Here is a 6,446-nt window from a genome sequence, read left to right on the forward strand (position 1 = left end):
TGAAGAGAGAGAAAGAAAGAAGAGAGACGAAGAGAAAGAAAGAGAGACAGAGAGAGACACGAGAGACAGAGAGAAAGAAAGAGAAAGAAAGAAAGAGAGACAGAGAGAACACGAGAGACAGAGAGAAAGAAAGAGAGAAGAAAGAAAGAGAGACAGAGAGAAAGAAAGAGAGACAGAGAGAGAGAGACAGAGAGAAGAAAGAGAGAGAAAGAGAGAGAGAGAGACAGAGAGAAAGAAAGAGAAGAGAAGAGAAAGAAAAGAGAGACAGAGAGAAAGAAAGAGAGACAGAGAGAGAGAGACAGAGAGAAAGAAAGAGAGAGAAAGAGAAGAGAGAGACAGAGAGAAAGAAAGAGAGAGCAGAGAGAGAGAGACAGAGAGAAAGAAGAGAGAGAAAGAAAGAAAGAGAGACAGAGAGAAAGAAAGAGAGACAGAGAGAGAAGAGACAGAGAGAAAGAAAGAGAGAGAAGAAAGAAGAGAGACAGAGAGAGAGAGACAGAGAGAAAGAAAGAGAGAGAAAGAAAGAAAGAGAGACAGAGAGAAAGAAAGAGAGAGAAAGAAAGAAAGAGAGAGAGAGAGACAGAGAGAGAGAGACAGAGAGAAGAAAGAGAGAGAAAGAAAGAAAGAGAGACAGAGAGAGAGAGACAGAGAGAAAGAAAGAGAGAGAAAGAAAGAAAGAGAGACAGAGAGAAAGAAAGAGAGAGAAAGAAAGAAAGAGAGAGAGAGAGACAGAGAGAGAGAGACAGAGAGAAAGAAAGAGAGAGAAAGAAAGAAAGAGAGAGAGAGAGACAGAGAGAGAGAGACAGAGAGAAAGAAAGAGAGAGAAAGAAGAAAGAGAGACAGAGAGAAAGAAAGAGAGACAGAGAGAGAGAGACAGAGAGAAAGAAAGAGAGAGAAAGAAAGAAAGAGAGACAGAGAGAGAGACAGAGAGAAAGAAAGAGAGAGAAAGAAAGAAGAGAGAGAGAGAGACAGAGAGAGAGAGACAGAGAGAAAGAAAGAGAGAGAAAGAAAGAAAGAGAGACAGAGAGAAAGAAAGAGAGAGACAGAGAGAGAGACAGAGAGAAAGAAAGAGAGAGAAAGAAAGAGAGACAGAGACAGAGAGAAAGAAAGAGAGAGAAAGAAAGAAAGAGAGACAGAGAGAAAGAAAGAAAGAAAGAGAGACAGAGAGAGAGACAGAGAGAAAGAAGAAGAGAGAGAAAGAAAGAGAGACAGAGACAGAGAGAAAGAAAGAGAGACAGAGACAGAGAGAAAGAAAGAGAGAGAAAGAAAGAAAGAGAGACAGAGAGAAAGAAAGAAAGAAAGAGAGACAGAGAGAGAGAGAAAGAAAGAAAGAGAGAGAGAGAGACAGAGAGACAGACAGAAAGAAAGAGTGACAGAGAGAGAGAGAAAGAAAGAAAGAGAGAGAGAGAGACAGAGAGACAGACAGAAAGAAAGAGAGAGAGAGAAAGAGAGAAAGAAAGAGAGACAGAGAGAGAGACAAAGAGAGACAGAGAGAGAGACAAAGAGAGACAGAGAGAGAGAGACAGAGAGACAGAGAGAAAGAAAGAAAGAGAGACAGACAGAAAGAAAAAAAGAGAGAGACAGGAAGAGAGCGAGAGAAAGAAAGAAAGAGAGAGAGAAAGAAATAGAGAAAGACAGACAGAAAGAAAGAAAGAGAGAGACAGGAAGAGAGCGAGAGAAAGAAAGAAATAGAGAAAGACAGATAGAAAGAAAGAAAGAGAGAAAGAAAGAAAAGGAAAAAGGAAAGGAAGAAAAAAAAAAGGAGGAAGAGAAAGGAAGAAAAAAAATGAAAAAGGAAAAGGGTGAGAGTGAAAAAGAAAGAGGGAAAGTGGAAAAGGGGGTGAAAAACAGAGTGAAAAAAAGAAAAAAGAGTTGGAGTGGAAAAGAAAGGACATTCGGGAGGGGCGGTGCTGCCTAAGGTGCTTCCGCGCCCAGGAGCGAAGGAGCCGTTTGATCCCCTGGCGGGAGCGCAGCTCCGGTGGCGGAGAACGGAGCGGTGGCTGTCAGTCCGAGACTCCAACTCCCGGCAGGCCCTGCGGCCGTAAAGCGCGGCGTCTGACGCAACGGCCGACGCGCCATATGAATGGCTGGCGGGCCGAGGCGGCCGCGCGCCGGGGGAGCGGGCAGCTCCCGGCGCCTGTGCCACGCGGGACGGAGCCGCGGCAGCGACGCTGGAGGGGCGAAGCCTCCGTCCGGCCGCCCGCACGGAGCCGAGCGGCGCGGAAGGGGCGTCCGCCCGGTGCCTCGGCCTCGCTCAGAGGTCCCGGTGGCGGGGGCTGAGCTCGGGCGGGGCGCGCTGCCGCCCGCCGATGGCGGAGCGCCAGGCGGTGCTTTGCTGCCGCGGGCCGGGAGCTGCAGGAGCCGCCCCGGGCGAGCGGCGCCGGGCGCTGCCGCGGTCACTGTGCGGCGGCTGCCCTCGGGCTGGCGGAGGCGCGGGAGCCGCCGAGCTGCAGCCGTCTCCCTCGGCCGCTACCGCTGCTGCGGGCGGGGGCGAACGAGCGGCTGCGGAGGCGGCTCCGCGGCGGGCTCAGCCTTGCGAGCAGAGAGCGCTCGACATCGCTGGCATGACACGGCTGCTGAGTGCCTCAGTGCTCGTGGCTCTTTCTTCCACGCAAACAGATGGAGCGGCATCGCTGAGCAGTAAAACACAGCGATGGCCCGGAGAATGGCGAGCGCAAGGAGCGCCGGGCAGGATCCTTCTGATGGCACAGGTGCGATCGGCAAACTCAGCCCCTTGTGCCCCTACCCTCCCGACCCCCAGGGGAAATGCTCTCCAGCCTCGAGCTGCTGAGAGACAAAACGTGTGATTTGACACTAGGGTCCGGAAAAGGTTTCCGTTTAGATTAGCAAATGCCTCCATTGTTCTCGGTTACATCCTAGGATCGGTTTTAGGCAGTGACTTTCTACCGCTTGTCGGATTTTCTTGTGCAATGGTAAGAAAATAGGCAGGTCTGATACTGGTTTCGCTTTTTTTCTACTTCATGTTCCATGAGCTGCTTTTATCCAAGCAATTGGTTTAAAGTTCTACTGTAGGCGTTTCTGGTTCACTTTTTTTTTTTTTTTCCCTCTAAATCGGCAGTAAATATAGCTGAGTAAAATTACCTTGGTTTTCTTCCTTCTTAAATGTTTTTATTGATAATCCTATTTGAATATGCAGAACACGTGGGTATGTCCTGTAATATATCCTAGCTTTTCTTGTTTACAGGGTACTCAGAAAATATTTTTCCTTAGAGTCCCACTGAAACATTCTCCGTGCAATGTCCGTTAAGGTCTGTGTTTGCAAATAAGCCACCATCAGCTGAGATATTTGCCTGTGTACCTTTTCCTGTCATTCAGAGCTTGCGTTCTGTGGTTTTTAGGATAAACCTATCAAACTTGCGAAACTGTTTTGCAAGTCTTAACCGTTGAAGGCAGCAAGAAGTGGTTTTAAAGGCTGTTCTTGAGCAGACAAAATTTGATGCTGAACTTGTCCTTTTTCATTTGACTTGCCTTGAATTATTTAGGAAGAGAGAGCACTAGAAAAAAGAGAGAAATAGAATTGGTTCTTGAGCCCTCCTAAAATGCTCCCCGTGATTCCGTGTGGAGCCAAAGTGAAGGGTGATGGAACAGAGCCCCTGTGCTTTAGGGGGGGCTCTAATTTCTGTTTTTAAATGCAAACTCAGTTTAGGAAGTGTTGGGAGTTAGTATTTTGGGGAAGAAATGGCAGTTGCACAAACCGTTCCATTTCCCAGAGGCTCTGGGAAGGATTCATTTTGTAAGCGCTGTAACTGCCATCGGTTGGGGGTTCGGGGTTGGAATGTGCACTTGCCCTCCTATAAAGCACTCGTTCATTTGCATTTCAGTGCCAGGAGTCTGGAGAAACTGGAGAAGAGCCCAAGAGACATTTTTCATCCTGAGATACAAAAGGTAGGAAGTGACTTTTTTTGGTTTGGTTCTTTTTCTTTATGATTTCCTGGAAATAGAAGTAATTAAGTATAGATCCTACTGGTTTGTTTCTTCCAGTAGCTAATAAGAATAATAATAATAATCTAATACTACTTAAACTGTCTCTTTATCCATTGAGCTGGCCATTTCAAATCCAAACTTCTAAACACCAATAAAACCATCATCCTTGTAGAATCCTTAATAGGAGGGGGCTAAAGATGCTGTTTCTGTTGACAGGATTTATTGGTTCTTGAAGGGCAAGAGGTGAGTACAAGCCTAACTACTTCTTGCTCACAGACCCGTCCGGTGAATACGGCTTTGTATTTGGATGGGCTTTTGATGAGTTCTAAATCAATTGCTCGTTACAGTAAAAAGAAGTCATGTTTTTTTGAACCTGACAGCAAAAATAACTTGAAGCACCAACTTAATCATAATTGATCACCCGTCTAAGTTAATGATTTTATGCTATACTATCAAAGTTTAAAGGTAAATTATTGTGTAGTAGGAGATGGTATAAAATGTATGTTCTAACGTGTAGGATGTAGGCAAAGATTAGAGGAACCAAATTTTTATGTCTTCTGTTTGACTGTTCACCAAATAATATTTGGTTTTATTTTCCAGGGATCGGTGAATTTTAAATTTGGAGTCCTCTATGCTAAGGATGGTCAGCTTACAGGTGATGAAATGTTCAGTCATGGTGAGGTTTTCACCTTCTCCTTAATTGTTTTGCTCATCTGAAAAAAAAAAAAAAAAAAAAAAGGTATGTTTATTATTTGTTACCCTGTTCTGATCGTTTCCTCGGTATTTGCTGGAGCTCTGCTTACCCAAGCTTTGGGTAAAACAAGCTTTGGGTTCCTTCTGTCCCACTGGGTGTTGCCCAGTTTGGTTGCATCTGGTGAAATTCACCCTGAGCCCTTACAGAACCAGCTCAAACCACGTGAGAGCCATTCGCAGCTCTCTCAGGACACCCGGAGGAGGATGGGTGACGTTTCTGAGCATCTGGCAAGTGTACTTCTATCAAAACTCGGCCTGTGCAATTTCTGGGGAAAACCCTTCTGTATCCTGAAGGGTTCCTCAAACTCTGTTGAGGATCCAGTTAGCAGTTGCTCACCTGGATGGTTCCAGCTCCTCAAGCTAACACTGGTACTCTTGCCCTGTAGTTTAGATCTATTGTAGTTTTGTTATTTTGCAAGATTTACGTCTTTGGACAATAACGTGCATTTCACTCTTTGGAACCTCTCGGATCGTGCTTTGGTGCAGCACCACCTAATGGGACACTTGGCTGCTGTGCTGAAGGGCTTGGTTACTGGAATTGTAAATCCCGGAGAGTTTGTAAGTCTTCTGTCCCCAGGGAGGTGTCACGCTTTGTTCACCGTTGCTCTGTTTGTCGGGTGCTGCTTCTCGTCGGAGGTATTAACTTCAAACTGCCCTGTTCTTTTTTGAACTTTTTTTCCTGGTTCTCTCCGTAGGGCAGGGAAGGACTCTCGTATCCCGGTCGTCAGACTCAGCGCTGCCCGAGAAGATACAGAGACTGTAAAAATCATAAGGGAGCAACTAGGACTGCAGAGGAAACAAACTGGAGAGAACAAAAGGTGATATTGTTCTCCTTCCCCTGGATTAGAAACATCCACTGCGCTTTGATGCGGTGGCTGCCAGGGGCTCGTTAGGTCTCTTGAGGCAGGTGTAGGTGTTCACTTGTAGGTTCTATTTTTTGGCAAAGGGCCACGAGAGAAGTTTATTTATAGATCCAAATAAACATTCATCTTATCTGAACATAACCTGTCATCCCCTTTCTGACATTAAGGACTCCTGTATAAATACTTGGGGGGTTTTCTTTGTCATTCTGAATGGTTCCATTTTGCCGGCTACTTGAACAAATCTGAGGGGGTTTAATTGCAGACTGCTTCCTTGAAATTCTGTTGGTCTCTGCTTGGAACCCTTCTTGTACTGCTTAATGAAAGACTTCGGATGGTGTTTTCTTGCCTGTTTGTGGTTAAGGTCATGCTCTGATGCATTTACAGAAGCCATGGCAGGAGAGAGTCAGCTGCTGGAGAAGAGGAGACAGTACTATCCCTGTGCAGCACGGAACTGTGCCACTGCTGTGTCATCAGCTGTGTCTGCACTGAAAGTAGCCACCTTCACTTGTAGGTAGCTCCTTGGTGCTTTAGGACACGCTGAGGGATTTATTCCTTTTGGGATCCACGATGAGAATTCCCAAGAGAGGTAGTAGTAATAAGGTCTGAGATTGGAAAAAAGCCTGTGTCCTTGGAATGTTGTTGTTGTCGTCAAAAGTTAATTTTTCCTTCTTTCTTAGCCGGTAGTCAGCTTTTTGCTTTATTTTTTGTGGTATCAGTATTTGATTGTTTAAAAAGTTGCTTCAAAAGAACTGCAGTGGCTGGCCACCAGGACCTTGTTCCGATTTGCCTATTTGCTTGTAGCTAAAACGTTTCCATATTGTTTATCATTCTATTGAAGAAACTGCTGCCCAGTCAACTAAGAACTGAACATCTCTCTGTCTAGGACAC

General features: G+C 45.7%; 1 long non-coding RNA gene across 1 annotated transcript; it reads left to right on the plus strand.

Moving 5' to 3' along the window:
* Nucleotides 1–3,233: 3,233 nt before the first annotated feature.
* Nucleotides 3,234–5,069, plus strand: LOC143693122 (uncharacterized). The gene is made up of 3 exons (XR_013180611.1): nucleotides 3,234–3,266; nucleotides 3,840–3,903; nucleotides 4,543–5,069. It is a non-coding gene; the product is annotated as an uncharacterized LOC143693122 (long non-coding RNA).
* The last annotated feature ends 1,377 nt before the right edge of the window (nucleotides 5,070–6,446 follow it).

This window comes from Agelaius phoeniceus, unplaced genomic scaffold (assembly GCF_051311805.1).
Source record: "Agelaius phoeniceus isolate bAgePho1 unplaced genomic scaffold, bAgePho1.hap1 Scaffold_295, whole genome shotgun sequence".
Lineage (NCBI taxonomy): Eukaryota > Metazoa > Chordata > Aves > Passeriformes > Icteridae > Agelaius > Agelaius phoeniceus.